General features: G+C 52.1%; 1 protein-coding gene and 1 long non-coding RNA gene across 3 annotated transcripts in view; both read right to left on the reverse strand.

Annotated features, from left to right (window-relative positions):
• BLACAT1 (BLACAT1 overlapping LEMD1 locus) overlaps window positions 1-10414 on the reverse strand; it is a 78710-nt gene extending 68296 nt beyond the window's left edge. Inside the window, exon 1 of one of the 2 annotated variants that reach the window (XM_085599771.1) lies at window positions 10349-10414. The gene's annotated coding sequence lies outside the window, so the exon portion shown is untranslated. Of the gene's footprint in view, window positions 1-4881; window positions 5043-10348 lie in introns of those variants that run through there. The other variant, XM_085599772.1, reaches the window with a different exon arrangement.
• LOC146871732 (uncharacterized) lies at window positions 4352-4767 on the reverse strand. The gene is made up of 3 exons (XR_014959596.1): window positions 4701-4767; window positions 4534-4606; window positions 4352-4451 (listed from the first exon to the last, which is right to left on the reverse strand). It is a non-coding gene; the product is annotated as an uncharacterized LOC146871732 (long non-coding RNA).
• Window positions 10415-23887: the final 13473 nt, after the last annotated feature.

Genomic DNA, 23887 nt, shown 5'->3' on the forward strand with positions numbered 1-23887 from the left:
ATGGGGGGGAACGCACCACACATTCCACCCAGGGGAGGTAGTCGAGAAGCAGTGGGGGGGCAACATGGAAGTGGCAGCAGTCGATCCCCGGGAACAGAGCAGGGCGCCGAAGAGCCCACTGTTTCCTAGGGCTCCAGGGAGGATCTCCAGACGTCGTTTCTCTGCTAGGGCCGCACCTCCGAGGCACCTCCTCTCTGTGTTACGGCAGCGTTGCGGGCCCAGTTAGATTCATCCAGGCAGGCAGTCAGAGTTAGCCTTAGGCCCTTATTGCTCTCAGGGCAGATACGCCATTCAGTCGCATTACCTGTCGTGTCCGTTTAGCTTCAGGGATACCTCCGGTTCAATTCACTGCTGCCGCTATCGAGGCCTAAGCGCCTGAGCAAGGGGCACATGTTACGCTACAATCTCGGGAGTGGAGAGGTGAGACCTACAAGACTGCATGATGTGAAACCGAAGGATGAAGATCGACACGCCCTTTGGACAGCGAGTCTACAGCGTGTCTTGCTCATGCTGCCTGCACGCGCCAGTAGGCTCTCTGATTGGTTGACAAGGTCCACCAATTACAGTGCTTATTTGGTAGTTGCCAACCAATCAGAGAGCCGACTGGTGCGTGTAGGCAGCGTGAGCAAGACATGCCGTAGACTCGCTGTCTTATGGGCGTGTGAAAAAAAGCCACAGGACGGTAACAAAAAATGCTGCAGACCAATGAGAACATATAGTTTAAAATAAATATTGACGTTGCCCAATTCAAAGCAAGGGCGTGACCCTAAGAAACAAGAAATGTAAAAAAACAGTGTAAAAGGGGAGGGGCTTAAAAAAGAGAAAGAATCGAAAAAACACGCCCACGAATCCGAAAAAGACGGGGCTTGTTTGGAGAGACAAAGCTCTTCTCCAATGGCTGACCAGCATTTAAGAGGCCAGCCAATGGAGAAGAGGGAAGAAGAGGGGCCCCACTTCTGAAAACATTAAATCTTGCGAGCGAGACTGCGCAAGCGCAGCCTTCGCTAGCCGAGACCTAAAAACAAAATGGACAGATGCACCCATTACCTTAGTGAGGTAATAGCGGGGAAGAGCAACAGTATAGGACGAGAGAACTAGCAGTAAAAGAGACGCAAGGTGAGAGGGAGAAGCAGTATGTGAAGAGAAGTACGGGGAATGTTATGTTATGTTATATTGAATTTATAAAGCGCTCGGCTACTCAAAGTGTCCCAGCGCTTACTCCAGAAAAAAGGTGAACTACACATACATCAAACATTAAAAGAGTAAGGTTTTAAGCTTTTTTCTAAACAACAGTGGGTCCTGAATGTCCCGGAGTGCCAATGGTAGCCCATTCCAGGCCAGACCGGCTTTACGAACAAAAGAGTTCCCACCAAGCCTTTGGCGCTTAAACCTAGGAATCTGCATCAGCAGCTGGTCAGAAGAACGAAGCTGTCTACTAGGACTATAGAAAACAAATCACTTTTGAAGATAGGGCCCGATGTACAATGGATAACATCTTAAATTTCAGCCGAGATTCAACTGGGAGCCAATGCAAGCTGTGTAAATGGCTCCGAACACTATGTGTGGGAGAAAGGCCCAGAAGCAGTCTAGCTGCTGAATTTTGCACTACTTGCAGCTTTTTAACCAGATAACCTGGGCTACCAACCAGAATGGCGTTGGCATAGTCCAAGCGAGACAAAATCAAGGCCCGGACCACAGTTTCCTTGGCACTAACAGGCAAAAGAGGAAGAAACTTCCTTAAAATTTTTAAAGTGCCGAAGCAGGTTCCCTTACCTATAGATGGGCGAGGAAAATCCGAAGGCCACATCCTTTCCCTAAAGTCCGCAGGGAACGATCCATACAAAAGCACTTCAGATTTTTCTTCGTTGCACTTCAATTGTGCATTCGCCAGCCAGTGAAACACGGCCGACAAACAGTGCTGTGCAGCCTTAACCGAGCCATCTCCTTTCCTCCAAGAGAACAATAGCTGAGTATCATCAGCATTGGCCATCACCTTAGCTCCCAGTGACTCCACAAGATAAATCAGCGGAGTCACATAGATGTTGAAAAGGAGAGGGCTAAGCGATGACCCCTGAGGAACACCGGTTACCAACTGCATAGGTGTAGAGGCATATGGTGGAAGCCAGACTGCTGTGATCTGTTTTCCAAAAAGGATCTGATCCAGCGCAGCACCGCTCCCGAGACACCAATAGCCTCTAGTCGATCGAGAAGCAAAGAGTGTGGCACAGTATCGAATGCCGCTGAGAGATCAAGCATAACCAAGGCCGCTTTCCCATCGGCATCCAAACACTCCCGAACTGCCTCAGTCACCTCCAGCAATGCTGACTCCGTGCTATAAAAAGCACGGAAGCCCGATTGAGCTGGGTGAAGCAAACCAGACACCTCTACATAGTTGGTAAGCTGGGATGTAACAACCTTCTCGCAGACCTTCGCCAAACTTGGTAGGAGCGTGATAGGGCGATAATTCTCCGGATGCAGAGGGTCAAGAGAAGGCTTCTTGAGGTGGTGGAAGATCAGTGCCTGCTTCCAGGATAATGGGACACAGGCCTCACGAAGTGATGCATTGACCATATGGTTGACTTCGAAGTTAATCGAGTCTGCTACTTCAGATAGAAGCCTAGCTGCACAAGGGTGCTTAGGAGAACCAGATTTGAGTGCCTTAAGAATCCTAAGGGTACAAGACAGATCAGCAGGTTTAAAAGTTGTAAAAAAATGGAAGTAATCTTTAACATCTGCTTCCCCAACCAGGCAGAAGTAGAATTCAAGGACACCGTTGAAAAGGAGTCCTGAATGCTAACTATTTTGTCCCTCAAAAAAAAAATTTAACTAAGGTGTTACACCAGATAATCGATGAGGGTACCACCAAAGCATGGGCACTGTGAGATACAAAACTCTTCACAATAGAAAATATTTCTCTGGAATTATTATTTGCACGATCAATACGATCGGAGAAATATCGGCCGTTGGCCAGACGAATGGCCGCATAATAAAGTTTTGTTTAGTTCTGAATGCAAGTTTAGCTATAGGGCAATAACCACTGGAACGCCATGCTCTCTCCAGTACCTTACAGGCGTGCTTCAGAATCCCCAATTCCGAAGAAAACCAAGGCTTAGAAGGGGGCTCTCTTCTCAGAATAGTCCGACCCGGAGGCGAGGGAGCGCCGATTGCGGCCGTGATCCAATCTGCAAACCTTGAAACATTATCCTCAAGGTCCTCAGAAAAGGAAGGGCAAGAGGCTGCCAAGCAGCTACTCAACTGCCCAGCATCCAATTTCCTAAAAGTAGGTGGCCGATGGACACTGCCTGGGCGGGTTGGACGCATAATGTCCCAAGAAAAAAATATAGGAAAATGATCCGTCCAGGCAACCGGAAGAGGCCTTTCAACTACAATAGAAAAATTGGAGCAAATGTAATCCAAAGTATGACCTCCTTGATGGGTCGGATAAGTGACCCATTGGGAGAGATGGACCAAATGCAGCGAATCGATAAAAACAGTCGAATCTGCTGTATCCGTAGCGTCGAGATGGATATTAAAGTCCCCGAGAAGCAAACAGTTCGAGAACCGCAGAACTCTGTCAGCTAAAGCGACCCCACATGAATTCAAAAATACATTAGCTGTCCCCGGTGGACGATAAATCAGAGACCCCCCCAAAGTAAAGTGGGCAGAGAGTTGTAAGCCAAAGTCAAGAACTTCACATGCACCCCAAATGGAAGATGTTTCGCTAAACAGAGCCCAGCACTCTCTATACAGAATAGCCAGCCCCCCCCCCCTCTGCCGACAGGGCGATCAACTCAATGGATTTTATAGCCAGCTGGCGTGGCTAAGGCCACAATAGCATTAGAGAGAACATCAAGCCAAGTCTCTGTGATAAACAAGAGCTGACGCTGAAGCGGGAATTAAAGGAAGAACAGTGGGGGAAGAAACACAAGAGAAGCCCGGGAGTATTGTGCGAAAGTGAACGTGATCGCAATCGCGATGCACTTAATGAGGCCAGCAGAGTGACGAGATCTCTGGTGGGGGAGGGGGAGGGAATTGAAGCGCAGAGAGAGGCATGCAAAGCGCGCGCCCGCGCACATGCACTCAAGCTCTAGGCCGGCCATGGCAGCATCTGGTAGCACTTTTTTTTTACCCCTTTACTAAAAGTCGAGCAAGCAGCAGTTGCGCTGCACTAGGCTCGACCTAAAAACGAGATAGTCACAAGGATACCCAGCCGGGTACTGATTATGTGAGAAGAAAAAAGGAAAAAAAAAAAGAAAAAGAGAAGAATATTTAGTATGGGGACAGCAAGAAAGAGGATAGGGATGCTGTAAGGGCTGCCTGTACTTTTGAAAATGCACACTGAGGAAACCTTACCCCAAGTGAGTGTGAAGGCTGGCAATCTGTGGGTAGCTCAGCACGGTTACTGGATTGATGATACACAGAAACGTGTATGAAGACGGTAATGAGGAACTCTGTTGATAATGGGAGACAATCAGGGCCTGCGCAAGTCAGGTGCATGTCTATAAAATATATCCCTCTGGGGACTGAATTTACCTGGATTTGGTGTTAATCGCAGGCGGTGCTGTCGCGCTGACCTGTGGTTCACGAGTGTTCAATATGGGGATACCTGAGAATGGCAGGGGTGACGGAATTACACTTGGTCCCAAATCATAATTGCGTAGCGCGGTGGAGCAATGGTGGACAAGGCCAAAGATTCTTACCTAAATGTAGTGTGAAGCTAGTATAATGGAGCGAGCTTGCAGTAACCAGCGTTTGTCTGTCTGCAATATTCTTCAATGAAAATGAATCCTGTAATTAGCAGGAATCAACCGATTAGTGAGGCAACAGGGAAAGTGAAGCTACTGGAGGCCCTACGAGTGTGCAACACTGTCAGTTTCTTACCTTCAATTAATGGAGTCCCCAAGGCGCGTGACGGTCCACTGCGCGGGCAGCACGACAGCGTTAGTCTGTCTGCTATCGGCCAAATGACAGTGAGCCTGTGCTTCTTCGTCCCTTAAATACATCGTCTACCCGCCGAAAAATGGAGTGACCTGCAGGCATCACAGTCGAATGCTGCAGCACCGTGTCATCCGGTTTTCGGTTGGAAAAAAAAAAAGTAAGGAAAGACCAGAGAGTGAACGGTCAACAGATGAGTAAAGAGAAGGTAATTACAGAATAAAGGATAAGATTACACTGTGGCAAAAAACTGCTGTGGCACAGAAGGGGGGCACTTTTAATAAAGAATATGTGTCCGTTGTGAGTATATGTAAAAAAGCGGTTGCAAAAGCAGGTGCAATAGTGATTGGTACCGCATACATCAACACGCAATCATATGGAGGATCGCGTTGTGAATCATAACAAACAGCGTTTGGGAGGACATTTCCCTGTCATAGTTGATGTGCTTTGTTTATTTTCGTAACATATTTAAAGCGTGTATCTAACAACTGACAACATTGTATGTAGAAGTTTTCCAAGATTGGGCGCAGACATCATTACACAGTTTCTGTAACTAATAAGAATTTCATGAGCCTTTTAAATGAGCAGTTATAACAGAGACTAATACTCCGTGATTCATCCGGTATGGATGGCATTATGTGATGGCATTTATCTAATGCGATTTCATATAGTGCGAACATTACCCAAAGGTGTCAGAGCGCTTTACAAAAGAACCAGGTGCGTTACATAAGGACTTTGGATTACATGAGTTACATAGGATATACAAACAGAAAAAATTGCAAATGTACAAGTTGTAAAATTACTCAAGGAAGAGATATAAACAGAAAAAAATTGCAAATGTACAAGTTGTAAAGTCACTTAAGGAAGAGATACAAACGGATAAACTCTAAAATCACATAGGAATGGTAGTAAGTACAAAGGTCTACTACATGTACTAGTGGTTAGAGTTATATACAAATAGTAAATTCACTCAGGATTACATTTTAACAGCGATTAGGCTTGGACAAGTATATATTACATATTTACATATATATATATATTCATGAGTTACAGAAGCATGGCTCAGGCATAGGCAAAAAGCAGGCAAAGGGAGAGAAGTTCAGTGGAGAGAGGAAAGGAATAGGGGAGGTAAAAAGAGAGTGAGGGAGGGAATATGAGTGATGGGATATGGGGCATCAGCATTGTTCACAAAGGATGAGAAGATAGAGGATCGAAAGGTCGCCCAGCTAGAGACCGGCGGGACCGGAGGTACGGACCAAGGTCGCTAAGATGAGACAAAAGTGTCTTTAGGCGATGGTCCCAAAATGGCGGGGTGCATATGAGTCCTAGTCCAAAAGTGTACACTCTACGTACACCTCCTGCCTCTGTACATTCTACATAAACCTCCTGCCTCTGTACATTTTATGTACACCTCCTGCCTCTGCACATTCTACATAAACCTCCTGCCTCTGTACATTCTACATTCACCTCCTGCCTCTGTACATTCTACATTCACCTCCTGCCTCTGTACATTCTACATTCACCTCCTGCCTCTGTACATTCTACGTACACCTCCTGCCTCTGTACATTCTACGTACACCTCCTGCCTCTGTCCATTCTACGTATTGCTCCTGCCTTTGTCCATTCTACGTATTGCTCCTGCCTCTGTGCATTTTACGTACATCTCCTGCCTCTGTACATTCTACGTACACCTCCTGCCTCTGTACATTCTACGTACACTTCTTGCCCCTTTACGTTCTACGTACACCTCCTGCCTCTGCACACTCTAAGTACACCTCCTGTCTCTGTACTTTCTACGTACACCTCCTGCCTCTGTACATTCTATGTACACCTCCTGTCTCTGTACTTTCTACGTACACCTCCTGCCTCTGTACATTCTATGTACAGCTCCTGGCTCTGTACCTTCTAAGTACACCTCCTGCCTCAGTATATTTTATGTACACCTTCTGCCTGTGTACATTCTACGTACCCCTCCTGCTTCTGTACATTCTACGCACATCTACTGCCTCTGTACATTCTATGTACAACTCCTGCCTCTGCATGCGCTATGTACACATCCTATCTGTGTACGCTCTACGTACACCTCCTGCCTTCATAAGCTGTACGTCCACCTTCTCCCTCTTCCCTCGCTGTGCATACTCCCCTCTTCCCTCTATGCACACTCCTCCCTCTTTCCTCTCTGTGCACACTCCTCCCTCTTCATTCTGTGCACACTCCTCTCTCTGCTCTCTGTGCAAACTCCTACCTCTTCCTTCTTTGCCCACTTCTCCCTCTGCCATCTGTGCACACGCCTCTCTCTGTGCAACCTCCTGCCTCCGCACACTGTGCACACTCATAGGAATGGTAGTAAGTACAAAGGTCTACTACATGTACTAGTGGTTAGAGTTCTATATATACAAATAGTAAATTTACTCAGGATTACATTTTAACAGCGATTAGGCTTGGACAAGTATATATTACATATATATATATATATATATATTCATGAGTTACAGAAGCATGGCTCAGGCATAGGGAAAAAGCAGGCAAAGGGAGAGAAGTTCAGTGGAGAGAGGAAAGGAATAGGGGAGGTAAAAAGAGAGTGAGGGAGGGAAGATGAGTGATGGGATATGGGGCATCAGCATTGTTCACAAAGGATGAGAAGATAGAGGATCGAAAGGTCGCCCAGCTAGAGACCGGCGGGACCGGAGGTACGGACCAAGGTCGCTAAAATGAGACAAAAGTGTCTTTAGGCGATGGTCCCAAAATGGCAGGGTGCATATGAGCCCTAGTCCAAAAGTGTACACTCTACGTACACCTCCTGCCTCTGTACATTCTACATAAACCTCCTGCCTCTGTACATTTTATGTACACCTCCTGCCTCTGCACATTCTACATAAACCTCCTGCCTCTGTACATTCTACATTCACCTCCTGCCTCTGTACATTCTATGTACACCTCCTGCCTCTGTACATTCTACGTACACCTCCTGCCTCTGTACATTCTACGTACACCTGCCTCTGTACATTCTACGTATTGCTCTTGCCTCTGTCCATTCTACGTATTGCTCCTGCCTCTGTCCATTCTACGTATTGCTCCTGCCTCTGTACATTCTACGTACATCTCCTGCCTCTGTACATTCTACGTACACCTCCTGCCTCTGTACATTCTACGTACACTTCTTGCCCCTTTACGTTCTACGTACACCTCCTGCCTCTGCACACTCTAAGTACACCTCCTGTCTCTGTACTTTCTACGTACACCTCCTGCCTCTGTACATTCTATGTACACCTCCTGTCTCTGTACTTTCTACGTACACCTCCTGCCTCTGTACATTCTATGTACAGCTCCTGGCTCTGTACCTTCTAAGTACACCTCCTGCCTCAGTATATTTTATGTACACCTTCTGCCTGTGTACATTCTACGTACCCCTCCTGCCTCTGTACATTCTACGTACACCTCCTGCCTCTGTACATTCTATGTACACTTCTTGCCCCTTTACGTTCTATGTACACCTCCTGCCTCTGCACTCTCTAAGTACACCTCCTGTCTCTGTACTTTCTACGTACACCTCCTGCCTCTGTACATTCTATGTACACCTCCTGTCTCTGTACTTTCTACGTACACCTCCTGCCTCTGTACATTCTATGTACAGCTCCTGGCTCTGTACCTTCTAAGTACACCTCCTGCCTCAGTATATTTTATGTACACCTTCTGCCTGTGTACATTCTACGTACCCCTCCTGCTTCTGCACATTCTACGTATATCTACTGCCTCTGTACATTCTATGTACAACTCCTGCCTCTGCATGCTCTATGTACACATCCTATCTGTGTACGCTCTACGTACACCTCCTGCCTTCATAAGCTGTACGTCCACCTTCTCCCTCTTCCCTCGCTGTGCATACTCCCCTCTTCCCTCTATGCACACTCCTCCCTCTTTCCTCTCTGTGCACACTCCTCCCTCTTCATTCTGTGCACACTCCTCTCTCTGCTCTCTGTGCAAACTCCTACCTCTTCCTTCTTTGCCCACTTCTCCCTCTGCCATCTGTGCACACGCCTCTCTCTGTGCAACCTCCTGCCTCCGCACACTGTGCACACTCCTGTCTCCGCACACTGTGCACATTCCTGCCTCCGCACACTGTGCACACTACTCCCTGTGCACCTCTCCCCTCTCTGTGCACACTCCTGCCTCCACTCACTGTGCACACTCCAACCTCCACACACTGTGCACTTTGCCCTTCTATTATCCACTCTGTGTTCAGCCCCTGCCCCTCTAGGCGCTATCTGCTGCCCCCAGACACCACCCTGACGCAGTTCTTGCCCCGCTGGCCTCTCACGGGGGAGCAACCAGAGAGGCCGAGTTCGGAGCCGGGGGGCAGGGTCGAGTCTTGGCGCCAGCTCAACATCCTGTGATCCTGGGCAATCCTCCAACGCCTAACGGAGTGTGTCCCTGTGGAATGTCACTGGGCCTCGTGTAAAGCGCTGCAACACCGAGTCGGCGCTATAGAAAAACTGCAAAACAAGCTCTCCCCTCTGTGCACACTCATGACTCCTCCCTCTGTGCACACTCATGCCTCTGCCCTCTCTGTGCACACTCCTCCCTCTTCCCTCTGTGCACACTCATGACTCCTCCCTCTGTGCACACTCATGCCTGTGCCCTCTCTGTGCACACTCCTGCCTCTTCCCTCTGTGCACACTCCTGTCTCTACCCCTGTGCACACTCATGCCTCCTCCCTCAGTGCACACTCAAGCCTCCTCCCTCAGTGCACACTCATGCCTCTGCCCTATCTGTGTACACTCCTCCCTCTGCCCTCGGTACACATTCCTCCCTCATCCTCTGTGCACACTCCTCCCTCTGCTCTCTGTATCACTCCTCCCTCTCCCCACACTCCTCCCTCTATGCACACTCCTCCTTCTGCTCTCTGTATCACACTCCTCCCTCTCCCCTCTCTGCACACTCCTCCCTCTGCCTTCTGTGCACACTCCTCCCTCTGTGCAAACTCCTGCCTCTGCACACTGTGCACACTCCTGCCTCCGCACATTGTGCACTCCTGCCTCCGCACACTGTGCACCCTCCTCCCTGTGCACCTCTCCCCTCTCTGTGCACACTCCAGCCTCCACACACTGTGCACCTTGCCCTTCTATTATCCACCCTGTGTTCAGCCCCGGCCCCTCTAGGCGCTATCTGCTGCCCCCAGACACCGACCTGACGCAGTTCATGCCCCGCTGGTCTCTCACTGAGGAGCAAGCAGAGAGGCCGAGTTCGGAACCGGGGGGCGGGGTCGAGTGTCGGCGCCAGCTCCACATCCTGTGATCATGGTCAATCTCCCGGCGCCTAACGGAGTGTGTCCCTGTGGAATGTCACTGGGCCTCGTGTAAAGCGCTGCAACACCGAGTCAGCGCTATAGAAAAACTGCAAAACAAGCACTTACCGCTGCCATAGACTGTGAAGAGGAGGGGGAATGAGGAATAACCGCCTGCCCAGAGGGGCAGTGTCTTCATACAGCACAGGCGCTGTGGAGAATGGGGAATACCGGGGGCAGGGGTGGGGCCACGGAATGAGGAATACCCCGAGTGGGAGACACTCATCACAGTCCATCATGGTTTTTTTTAGCAGAAATATAGCTTTATATTTAGTTGAAGAGGCTTCACGTGGTGAGCGGTTGTCAGGCTGGATGATCGAGCATAGCTCTGGCGATGTCAGCTCTCCCCTCTGTGCACACTCTTGATTCCTCCCTCTGTGCACACTCATGCCTCTGCCCTCTGTGCACACTCCTCCCTCTTCCCTCTGTGCACACTCCTCTCTCTTCCCTCTGTGCACACTCCTCTCTCTTCCCTCTGTACACACTCCTTGTGAGAAGTTGGCCTGATATATGCTGTCCACTAATTATAGTGGGCACCTTGTATCAGTCCAAACAACCCCTTATGGTGAATTGGTTAAAGACAACCTTTATTGAAAGCTATCCTAGTGGTAGCTATGGAGAGCAGCCTTCAGGCTAAGTCTTGAAGGAATGTGAAGCAGCTTGTTTTACCAGTCTATAATCTCTTGAATGACCAAATGAAAGGACAACCACACCAGGTATATATTTAAAATATATGTATTTAGGATAAAACACACCCCTCTAGTCTCTTTATGAGACTGGAGTTCGAAGTACTTAATTTCCAAGTTAGCAATCTCAGTAGTAATAGCACAAATACACGTTTGGGCCCTAGGAGCGTACCAAACCATATACCAATAAAAAGGTATAAGAACCACGACTGAACTAGACACAAGGCCTAGAGCCTGTAGAATCGCTGGAACCACCCAAGGTAGTGACACAGGGGACCCACGGGGACTGTGTGCAGTGTGTAAACACAACCGCGGGTTCCCGTTAGCTTCTATGAGCAATGTCGCGGTTGGAAATTTAAAGATTAGGGACACTTAGAATCGAGTCAGGACCAAACCCTTTTGGACTTAAGAACTTCTAGGGCTAGCACCGACGGGAGCACCGGAGTACTCGAGTTACCTCACCCAGGGAAGCCGGGTGCATAGGTGTCGGGTCGCGTTGTCGATTGCAATGGAAGCTGGCGAAGAACTGCTGCTGCCGTGAAGAAGGGAAGTGTCCGAAGAGATCCAAGCCTGGATCTAGGATGGAAGGAACCTGAAAGCAGAGGGGACAGAGTCTGGGTCACTTGCCAGTGACGGAGGGCAGGATGGACCAATGCCCACGGATGTCAGGTGCTTCAGGTAAGTTGACGGGTGTCTTGACTCTTCAGCCACGACGTCCAGGAGGTGTCGATGAAGTCCACGAGCCGAATTTGAGCTGTCCCACGAAGTCTGTCGAGTGCTGCGGTGTTGGCGACCAGATTGGACCCAACAAGCCTTGGCAACGGCAAGTCTCATGGAAAGAGAAGAAGAACGTCGGTGCAGACCAGCAAGGTCTGAGGGACTCACCCAGTGAGGGTAAGTCAGGGCATGTCTGGAGCAACCAGAAAGGCCCAAGCAGAAGAGGAGTTGCCTTTGTGGGGACCCACTAGCCAACGGGCTAGCGATCGTGAAGGAGCCTCGAGCGGTCGCACTTGAACCTGGCCCACGGGTCACTCGTGGAGTGGAGGCCAGAGATCTTTGGTGCAGTCAGTGCTCAATTTCAGATCCAGCACCGTTAATTTTACTAGAGAGCAGATGCCCGATACGCCTTGAATTACCGTATGAACAGGTAGAATACTCTCCATTCTTTCACTCCCTTTCAAACGATCTCTTGGGCACTTAGTTGGTTTGTAATCCCCGTTTTAAACTTCTAAACTTTTCAGAACTGTATGCTGAAATTATTCCTAGCCGACAATTACGGGCAGGAATGTCTGATCAATGTTTCTGACATGGAAGGGACGCGCTGATTTTCCCGCGTTGTGTGTAAGTATTTGCATTCTTATATCACGGCCCTTCCGTTAATTTAGTTATTTTGTTTGCCCTCAACTGTTGATTTGGGCTTATACACCACACCTTATCTTTCAGGTGTTGATGCCGCTTTCTAGCATCTGGAGCCAATGTGCCAGATTCCTTGACTTTCCAGTCCTCATTGTAGGACTTGTTATGGTAAATATAATGGACCTTCATCTGGGTTTAATATTAACTAGGTTACTTTTGCCTCACGTTGGCTATATAATTAGTGTTTCATTTTATTTTTAGGCGCCCTTTTTTACCCCCAATACTGTCCTGAGGAAGACCCCCGTGTAAGGTGTTAAACGACCTACAATGTACCTTGGGGTCGAAACGTCGACAATCTTTCCCTTGAGCTAGCCCTTTGGATTAACAGAGATTTTGTGACTGTTATTCTTTTGTATGGTCTAGCTATCAAATTATATGAACAGTATATGTACTTTTGGCATAAAATTGGGCCATAATTGATTTATTTGGACTTCTGAACCTGGCATTATTTGCTTACACGATTTCCTTGACACTTTTTTATCCTCACGCAAATCACCCACTTCCTTTTTTCCTCTTCTTTCCCTGTTCTTCTGGGCACTTAGTATGTATGCAATTGAATTTTGATGTATATATTAATTGAATTCTCTGAATGTAGCAGTGTGATTAAATAACACTTGCTGTTTATCATACATTGTTCTCAATTCTGTGTGACTATAACGTGTTTATTGTCCTTCTTTTTTTAAAATACTGTTTGCTGGGACCACTCAATAGTGTACAGTCAGTGCTCAAGGCTGGGGCTACTCGGAGTCCAAAGCAGAACTTCAAGGATAAACAGGAAGTCGATGTACCAGCAACAGTACACGGTGCCCAGGGCTCACGGTTCCTCGTCACCCACGATAGTCACGGGCCTCAGCTTTGCTGCGGACTCAGGATAGCCTCGGGGAAGTCAGGAAATTCACCTCTGGTGATGCAGAGAATTTGGCGTCCAACGGGAGCTTCGGAATTGCAGACCGGACAATTGCTTCTTTGGTGCCTGCCAAGCAGGGGAGTCACTCCTTGACTCCAAGGGAGATTTTTTCAGTCTTCTAGTCCGGATAGAACGTCGAAGGCCCAGGATATATGTTGCAGAGTTTCGTCCAGGGTAATCTAAAGTCGCAAGGACTGGGTTCCCATACTTATACTAAGTTTGGAGGTTGGACATACTCTAGGGACCCACCTATGGGAGGGTTTGGAAAGAGGGGTGGTTACACCCATTTCCTTTGTCCAGTTTTGCGCCAGAGCAGGGGCAGGTATCCCCTGCAACCGGTTTGAACTGGACTATGCACAGGGACACCAAGTGTGCCCCCAGTGCAGGACTTCAAAGCACCAGAGAGTGCTCCCGCCCAGCCCCAAAACACATCTGCCTGTCTGGGGAGGTGGTTACACCTCTCTGGGACAGGAAACCTATTGTCCAGGTCTCCCCTGCTGGAGTTTCGGTCAGCAGCAGGAGGCCAGACCCGTGTCTGTGGCAGAGGCATACATTATGTGATGCCAGGGCTGTAGAAAGTCCTACTGGTTTAGACCAGTGTGAACATGTCTCTCCCTCTAGAAGGGTGGAATGCTACCCCCGCCGCCAGCACTGGTGGGGAGGGGGGTAGTATTCCAAAGCGTTTGACACCAAACACGACATGTTTCCATGCAGCCATCCCAAAGTTAGCATTTACCACGAGGTTATAATGCACTTAAGAGTATATGGTCAGGCTGCACCACAAACAGCATCATAGGAGGTACTCCGAACGCTGCAGAGGGGCTCTGCTCATGCAGGGGCACCCTCTCACATAAAAACCAAGCACTCTGCCTTCAGGATTACTTATAGATTTTGTATGTGTGTGCAATGGTAGTGATATAGGTAGCCTATACCACTGTAAGGGGTGCTAGCACACCCTTACCCAGGCTGCAGTAGCAGACCTGTGGTGCCACTTTGGAGTGCTTCCAAGGGGTGGCATAATACATGCTTCAGCCACTGGTAGGCCTCTGAGGTACCTATGCCCTAGGTACATAGTATACCATATACCAGGGGCTTATACGGCACTCCAGAATCCAATTAGATATGTACCTAATGTGCATGCAAACCATTTTAGAGAGGAAGCAGCTAGACTGGGGTCCTGATTAGCAGGCCCACAGCCAGACTAAGGTCGAAAAGCAGTGAAACACCAGCAAAAAGTGGGGGTACCCATGTGAAGCAGATCCTACTCCTACACTCCTCTCATCCCTCTGTGCACACTCATGCCTCCTCCGTCTGTGCACACTCATGCCTCTGCCCTCTGTGCACACTCATGCCTCTGCCCTCTGTGCACACTCCTCCCTCTTCCCTCTGTACACACTCCTCCCTCTTCCATCTGTGCACACTCCTCTCTCTCCCCTCTGTGCACACTCATGCCTTTGCACTCTCTGTGCACACTCCTCCCTCTGCACTTTTTACACACTCCTCCCTCTTCCTCTGTGCACACTCCTCCCTCTGCTCTCTGTGCACCTCTCTTCTCTATGTACACTCCTCCCTCTGCCCTCTGTGCCCACTTCTCCCTCTGTGCACACTCCTGCCTCCGCACACTGTGCACACTCCTGTCTCCGCACACTGTGCACACTCCTCCCTGTGCACCTCTCCCCTCTCTGTGCACACTCCTGCTTTAACACACTGTGCACACTCCAGCCTCCACACACTGTGCACCTTGCCCTTCTATTATCCACTCTGTGTTCACCCCCGACCCCTCTAGGCACTATCTGCTGCCCCCAGACACCACCCTGATACAGTTCTTGCCCTACTGGCCTCTCACGGGGGAGCAAGGCGAGGGGGGCGCAGAGTTGAGACTCGGCACCAGCTCCACATCCTGTGATCCCGGGCAATTCCCCGGCGCCTAAAGGAGTGTGTCCCTGTGGAATGTCACTGGGCCTCGTGTAAAGCACTGCAACACTTAGTCGGCGCTATAGAAAAACTGCACTCCCCTCTGTGCACACTCATGACTCCTCTCTCTGTGCACACTCATGCCTGTGCCCTCTCTGTGCACACTCCTCCCTCTTCCCTCTATGCACACTCCTCTCTACCCTCTGTGCACACTCATGCCTCCTCCCTCTGTGCACACTCATGCCTCTACCCTCTCTGTTCACACTCCTCCCTCTGCCCTCTGTACACACTCCTCCCTCATCCTCTGTGCACACTCCTCCCTCTGCTCTCTGTATCACACTCCTCCCTCTCCCCTCTCTGCACACTCCTCCCTCTGCCCTCTGTGCACACTCCTCCCTCTGTGCAAACTCCTGCCTCCGCACACTGTGCACACACCTGCCTCCGCAGATTGTGCACACTCCTGCCTCCGCACACTGTGCACACTCCTCCCTGTGCACCACTCCCCTCTCTGTGCACAGTCCTGCCTCCACACACTGTGCACACTCCAGCCTCCTCACGCTGGGCCCCTTGCCCTTCTAATATCCACGCTGTGTTCAGCCCGGCCCCTTTAGGCGATATCTGCTGCCCCCGGACACCGCCCTGATGCAGTTCTTACCCCACTGACCTCTCAAGGGGGAGCAAGCAGAGAGGCCGAGTTGGGAGCCGGGGGCAGGGTCGAGTCTCGGCGCCAGCTCCACATTCTGTGATCCTGGGCAATCCCCTGGCACCTATAGGAGTGTGCAAGGCTGCCCCGGGGGTTGCGCAGCAGCCCCCCTAACAGGGCGGCCGCCTTAGTGCCGCATGAAGGCACTGGGGGTAGCCGGTCTAGTCCCTGGGCTCAGCCAGGGAAGACGTCCGGCGAATGGATACTTCCGGCAGAGGGGGAGGGGGCAGGGGTATTTAGGCTGTCCCCGCCCCTTCCTCGCCCTCTTGTCCCTCTCGTCTCGCCTTGGCCCTGGATGCCGTTTGGACGTGGTGCTGGCCTGCCTGGACACGTGTGGCGTGCGCCATGGGTCCGAACTCGCACCCCCCTGCCTATACACTGACTGGTCATATCTTTTACCACTACCCTGGGCGCCGTGCATCACGCCATCTGGTCGGTGAGGAGCTGCTACATGTTGTGGGGGCCGCTTGCGCTGGTGCGGACCCCCCGATGCTCGCGCCGCAGCTGCAGTAAGGGACACCACACTGTGTACGGGTGTCGGCGCGTGACTGACTCTCAGGCCGCGCCCCTTTATTATTTATAACCAGGCGTACGCCACGAACGTGGCGTACGCGTTGCGTAATCACATTGCGCGCTCTAGCGTTAAACGCTAGAGCGCTAATTGTAACATCCCTCCCCAACTTGGACAACAAAATAAACTAATGTCCATAATAGTCACTCACTTGCGTGGCAGGCAAAGTCTTTAAGGCGGCTGCTGGGCGTAGGATTCGCTCTCAGACCATACCTGGCAGTGGCACGAGTGCCGGAGCTGGGTGGGTGGTTATTCGGGGCTTCACCTTCCGTGGGGGCATGATGGCTCTGCTCTGGGGCGCTGCAGGCCCCACTGGACGTCAGTCCTGGTCCCAACTCTGGGGTTGAGATCTCTTCCTCCCCTCCGTCCAGTCCCCTCTGGTCGCGGTCGGTGGCCTCCGGAATGTGTTTGAACCACGAGATGTTCCTGGTGGTCGACTCCGCCCCTCTTTCTGCTGTGACCATTGTACCCCGCCTCTGTGCCACAGTCCAACTGCCTGGTTCATACCGGGGTCTGAATTTTCCTCCTGGCCTTCTGTCCTTCACGAGGACGTTGTCCCCTGGTCTGATGTCGCGGTCTTGACTGCCTCTGGCTCGGCTTACTTGTCGGTTGCGGTGTGCTCGTCTTTGGAAAACCTCCTCCGCCTCGAACGGTGGGGGCGCCCACCCTGGGACTTTGGGTAGCCCATCGCGGCGGGGCCCATTGAGCATGAGAGACCACGGGGCTTGTTTGGTGGAGCAGTGGGGCGTGCTCCGATATTCTCCCAGGAATCGCTGGATTTCCCTCTCGGGGTCTAGTTGCTCTACTCCGGCTATTCGAATTACTTTATTCAGGGTCCTCATGAAACGCTCTACTTCTCCGTTGGCCTGTGGCCACTGAGGAGTGATTTGCCGATGTTGTACTCCCTGACGCTGAAGGAACTCCCGGAACTCATGACCATGGAAGGGTGGCCCATTGTCACTCTTCACCTCCGAGGGCCGCCCGAACATGGCAAATATTTTCTCCAGCGCTGGTCCCAGGAACATGAAGGCTGTAGACGGTAGAGCTTCCACTATGGGATACTTCGAGAAGTTGTCCATGACCACCAGCGACACTTTTCCGTTTGGGAGGCTCCCGAAGTCTATACTAATCTTGTCCCACGGGTATCTTCCTGGTTCTTCTGTCACGATGGGGGCCGGAGGTTCCGGGCCGCTCGTCACCTGGCACGCGGCACAGCTTCTTACCACCTCATCCACCATGCCGTCTAGCCCCGGGAACCATATCTTCGCCCTCATCCGTGTCTTCATCTTCTCCGTCCCTTGGTGGCCCTCGTGAGCAATTGTCGTGGCCTGACGGCGTAGTGCGGTGGGCATGACGATCCTAGACCCTCGCAGGACGACACCATCACGGGTCATGCTTAGTTCATTCCGCACTCGCCACATCTGCTGCAAGTCCTTCTTGTCCTCATCTGCCCACGAGTTGGCGGTGTGCAGGAAATCAACCCAGGACCCTTTTTGAAGAGCTCCCCGTGTCCTTGCCAGCACGGCGTCGTGCTCCCCAGCACGTATGATCTCTTGGATTGTCAGTATCCGCGGGCACGTTAGAGCAGCTAAGAGGTCGATGTGTGCCTCGGTCTCCTCTTCTTCTTCCTTCCCGCCCGAAGATGTCACCCCCTTTTCCGGGTGTCGTGACAGAAAGTCTGCCGGGTTCTTCGCACCTGGCCGGTATGTCACCTCCATCTGGTATTGCTGTAGGCCGATGGCCCACCTCTCGATCCTCGGGGGGGGTGGGGTGCTGTCCCTTTGAACAGGGGCACCAAAGGCTGGTGGTCTGTCACCACAGTAAACGGGTGTCCGCAGACATATAGGTGGAAATGCCGGCAACCCCATCGGATAGCTAGTGCCTCGCGTTCAATCTGAGAATACCGCTGTTCAGTCGGGGTGAGCGCCTTGCTGGCGTATGCCAGGGTGGCCCATGTTCCTGGTTCTTGCTCTTGCGTAAGGACTGCGCCCAGTCCCACCGGGCTGGCGTCGACAAGCAGTTCTTTTTTCCTGGTCGGATCAAAGTATACCAGGGTGACCTGGTCCAGGAGCGTGGTCTTGATCGCATTGAAGGCGTCTTCTTCCTCTTGCCCCCAGCGCCATAGGGCCTCTGCTTTCGTGAGGCGTCGGAGAGGTTCCGCCGTGGTGGCCAGGTTTGGGATGAACCGCCCACAGTACGTGGCCATCCCGAGAAAACTGCGGACTTCCGACGCCGAAGTTGGTGGTGGGGCGTTCTTGATGGCCTGGGATTTTCTTGGATCTACTTGAATGCCATGGTTGGTAAACGTGTATCCGAAGAACTCGATGCTTTGTTGAAAGAACTGGCACTTCTCCTTGTGCAACGTGACTCCAAACTCTCTCAGCCTCATTAATGTGGACCGGACTCGTCGGTAGTGTTCATCCACGGTTGTGGCGTTTATCAGTATGTCATCACTGATGTTTAGCACTCCCGGTAGCCCCTGCAAGATGTCTCTAATAGTGTTCTGAAATATTTCGGCCGCTGAAGAGATGCCAAAGTTGAGGCGTCGGTACCTGCGTAGCCCCAGGTGCGTGCTGAATGTAGTAATATACCTGCTCTCTTCGGCCAGCGTTAGTTGGTGGTACCCCGCGTTGAGGTCCAGTTTGGAGAACCACCGTGCTCCGTTAAGGTCTGCGATTATGTCATCCATCGTGGGTGTGATGTGCCTCTCCCTTTTGATGGCCTTGTTGGGCAGCCTCATGTCGATGCACACTCGAATCTTGCCTGGTTGCCGGGGCTTTTCCGCTATCACCATGGGTGATACCCAGGGGGTGGGTCCGGTTACTGTCTCTATGACACCTTGCTCTTCCAACCTCTTCAGCTCCTCCTCTACCAACGGACGTAGGTGGAAGGGAATCCTCCTGTGTTTTAGCGCTGTGGGTGTGACCGACCGGTCAATGTGGAGCTTGACTGGTGGTCGTCGGATGTTCCCCAGACCAGTGAACAGCTCTGGAAACTGGTCCAGCAGGGTAGTCGTCTGGGATTCTTGCACCTTCCGGAGGAATGCGATCAACCCTAGGTCTTCGGCTGCGTGCCCGCTGAGGAGGGTGTCGGCCTCTTGATTGACCACATGTATGTCAATCGTTATCTCTGCGTCATCTGACTTCACCGGCACCGTCATCTTTCCTGCCAACGGCAGGGGTGTGTCACTCCCGTAGGCATAAATCTGGGCTTTTGACCGTCGGAGTTCCGGCTTGGGTCGGAGGCGATTGTATTGTTGCACTCCCATCACGGTGACTGACGCCCCTGTGTCGATCACTGCGTTTATCCGGGACCCGGCGACTAGGATGTCACACCTCGGTTGTGGTCTCCTCGAACTCTTGAGGGCTCTGGTGAATGAAATCAGGTATGTCTCCCCTTCGTCATCATCGGACTCCGTTGCATTTTCCTGCAGGGCCTGTGCTTGCTTGCTCCTTGGGTTGGTGGGAGAGGACAACGACAGCTGGGATAGTTGTCTCACCATGGCCTTCTCCGGCCTCTTTCCTCTCCGGTCTCGTTGCGTGGCGCGTTTGCGACAAACAGACGCAAAGTGGTTCATCACGCCGCAGTTGTCACACACCTTTCCTTTCGCGGGGCACGGTCTGCCTCCGTGCTCATCATACCCGCAGTACCCGCACGGGGCTGCAGTCTTCTTTGCCGCCGGCCGGCGGGAAGCTCCACGCGACTGTATTGCGTCGGCCCGCTCTGTCTTGACTGTTACTCCTGATCCGGCGCTTCTTGTGAGAGCCATCTCCATCTCCTCCGCGCGGGCGTCGGATAGATCATGGGACCGTGCCAGCACTAGAATGTCCGCCATCGGGATGTTCGGTTGGCGGAGAATGAGTGTCCGTAGCTTTTTGCTGCATATGCCGCATATGATCTGGGCCCTGATCTCCTCCTTGGCTCTATCACCCACGAGGTGCGTGTCTGCCAGCACCCTCAGTCGAGCGTGGAATGCATCCACCGACTCCCCTTCCTTTTGTCTCGCTTGGCGCAACTTGAAGTGTTCAAAGTCTGGGTTCAACTGGGGGTCGAAATGAGCATTGAGGGCTCTCACTGCCGCGTCATAGTCGTCCGCGTTCCCTGTGTTGGGGAGGTGCTTGAATAGGAGATAGACTTCTTCCCCTGCGTAGTGGAGTAGTAGGGATCTTTTCACGGTGCCATCCGTCTCCCTGGTGCCCGCAAAATAGTTGTCGAGTCGGCCAATCCACGTCTGCCAGCGTGGGGCGGCCGTGGCAGGGTCAGCAGCTTCACTAAACGGCGGCAGAACGCCGGACGCGGGGTGCAGTGGCACTGCCTGGGCGGGGCGCTCATCATCCCCCATGGCTCCCTGGGGCACAGCACAGCAGGCGGGACGGCAGCAGGCAGAGGAGGCCGCAGTGGCAGGAGATGCCCACACTTGGTGATGACAGAGGGCGTAAGGGTTCAGCCCGGGTGCAGCAGGCAACTGGGGCAGAGGGCTTCAAGGCCCAGCCAGGACACAGCAGGGACACAGAGGTCTACAGTTCAGTGGCAGGGATGTTCATCTGCCAGGATGGGCTGTGTTTGGTGCACACGTGCACTCACCGGTGGTTAAAGGGGCCCAGCTGCACCGCCCGCATGAGATTGAGCCTGTTCCTTCCAGTCGGCCCGTCAGGAGCACGTGCGCGCGCGCGGGACTGCCGCGGAGCGCGTCGATCAGCTGGGGCACACGTGGTGTGATCTCCGCTCTCGTCGCCAGTGTTGTGGGGGCCGCTTGCGCTGGTGTGGACCCCCCGATGCTCGCGCTGCAGCTGCAGTAAGGGACACCACACTGTGTACGGGTGTCGGCGCGTGACTGACTCTCAGGCCGCGCCCCTTTATTATTTATAACCAGGCGTACGCCACGAACGTGGCGTACGCGTTGCGTAATCACATTGCGCGCTCTAGCGTTAAACGCTAGAGCGCTAATTGTAACACTACACACGGTGAGTTTTTGTGCCCCCCCCTAACAATTAACACCCGGTACCGTCCGGCCATTGCAGGGCTGGTGCTGGATTGGGGGGGGGGTGTGATGCAGCTCCTCCAGTACAGGGCGCTCGTGCAGTGCAGGGGTGATGCACCTGGGGGGCAGGAACTCAGCATCCGGGCCCTTTCCCGTCCCGTTCATGTTCGGGAGTGGCAAGAGCGCGGGAATGCAGGTGCGCCAAGTGGCTCCCGGTAGAGTGGTATCGAGCTGGGGACGACTGGGCATTCCCTGGCAAGGAGGGGAGGGGGTAAGGCTCCGTGTATGTCCCCCCTCCCCTCGTGCCAAATCGTCGGTGCAGAGGCTGTCAAACTTTAATGGACTCCAGGGTTAATGAAGGAGCACAGACACGAGCATAGCGGAGAGCCAGAGGTGGGCTTGCCAGCCGTTTTGTTGAGCGTAAAACGCATCAGATCTATGCCGGCCTCCTCCATGCTCACTGCCCACGCTCAACCCTCACTAGCCTCAGTGGTTCCAACTCGCCGTGAGTTCGCCTCAGGGTCACTACTTCCTGTTGCCTGCGCCCTGAAGCACCTCGAACCCCGCCTCACTTCCCTGTTGCCTGCTACCCCCAACTTGCCGTCCTGGCGGGTACCGACTTTTGCTGCCGGCCCTGGTTTTTGTTGTCTTCCCCCCCCCAGCTGTGGGTTGGGCTCACTAGGCGGCCCCCGAGCTATGAAGTATTGGCGGGGAGGGGCAGAGCTGCGGGCTTACCTCGGCTGGGAGTGGTGGGGGCGGAGCACCATGTTGCTGTGGCGGGCCCCCGGGCCTCGTGTGTACTTCTGCGACCCTAAGTGCCGTAGCACACCAGAGCTTACTGGGGCGGCCGAAATGGGCACAGTACGTACCCATGACCTGGGCGGTGGTGGACAGGCAGCGCATCTGCTGCTTCTGGTCTCCGGGATTGTGGGGGGGGGGTGGTCCGGCTTCTGCTTCGGACAGCGGTTTTGGCTCCCTGGTAAGGTGACCAGACTACAGTCTCCGAGTCATCCTGTTCACGCCTGCTGCGGGGGCTCGCCCCCCCTTTTGTGCTTCCAAGGCCCGAGCGCACAGGCGATAGTCCCCTTAGCAGATTACATCGCCACCGCTGAGAAACTGCTCAGTCTGGGACCCAATACACTAGAAACCCTTATAAAATCATAAGCTCTTGCCTAACTCGAGACCTAAAATCAGGTCTCGTTCTGATTTGCCACTGGGCAAAGCCATGCGCAAAGTCGAGAGAGATGGGTCTAGGCACTAGAAGCAGGGCAAGAGGTCTGATGTCTTGGCATGAGATATATGCATTGCTTCTCATCACGAAGAACATATAGAAGTGTTAGGTTTACACACCTAACAGGAGCCGGGGACTGCCATAAATCACTCCTACCCTCCATGCTACACACATCCTTACTGCTACCGACAAATGTAATATGAAGCGCAGCTATCGGCAGCACCGGACTGTACTGAAAGATACTACTACACCAAAGTACATCATAGGTTGCTATATTGCAAAATACTAGTTATATGACATATTGCATGGAACACCGGCATGGGAACTTTGCAATTTCGGCCCGTTCTCACTCCACCATGCAACCTACGGATATCGCAGTCCTCTGCGCTGCAACTCAGGTTCCGACCAAGACCGGCAGACTCCAACCAGGAATAGGGGGTGGAGGAGGGGGTAATTTGGGGGGCCGTCAGGCGACTGATCGCACCGCAGTGGCCAGGCTTTCTTGCGCCCACAGAGTCGCGTTTATGTTTCGCCGGTGATGATAATTCGGCATTGCTCCCTGGGTCGCAGGGATGTACTGTACAACAAGCAGGTAGACCCGGCGGAGACACCTGTTGGTCCCCATAAATCACGACCTCCGGTTAGTTACTCTCTATCTCCAAATACAAGAACTCAATTCCCTCGCTCTTGGGTGTAATGTTACCTAGATACATGCTGCCGTTCGGCATCCACAGGTTCCATGCCATACATAACATCCTTAATGTAACGTGATATTTTTAGCCCACAATGGTGTTCAGGCAGGAAATAAGTGTTTGGTTTACACTGGATGTAAGATTAGGTGCAGAGGAAAGGGTTAACGCGCAGAGAATTTTATTTATTTATTTTTTGCTTAAAATGGCGCTAATTACCTGTAAACATTTATGGTAAAAAAAAAAAAGTCTGCATGGAGAAAAGGGTTTTGTAGTTACAGTAACACTTAACACTTCGTTCTTAAGTAGCGCTTTACCAGAGCTGAGCCATATTAGCCTCCCTTTTTATTCGCCACTCGCACCAGTCTCCAGACCACCACCCCTTTTTCAGCCTTTGTGGGAGGGAGTGTTACTCCATGGTGTATAAACTGATGCCCAGGCAAGGCAGTGGTGTTTTGGGCGCGTGCTTGCTGCAGGCTTCCCAAAGCGTTCCCTTTGGAAAACGGGATA

The sequence above is a fragment of the Triturus cristatus genome, chromosome 1_1, assembly GCF_964204655.1.
Source record: "Triturus cristatus chromosome 1_1, aTriCri1.1, whole genome shotgun sequence".
NCBI classification, from domain to species: Eukaryota; Metazoa; Chordata; class Amphibia; order Caudata; family Salamandridae; genus Triturus; species Triturus cristatus.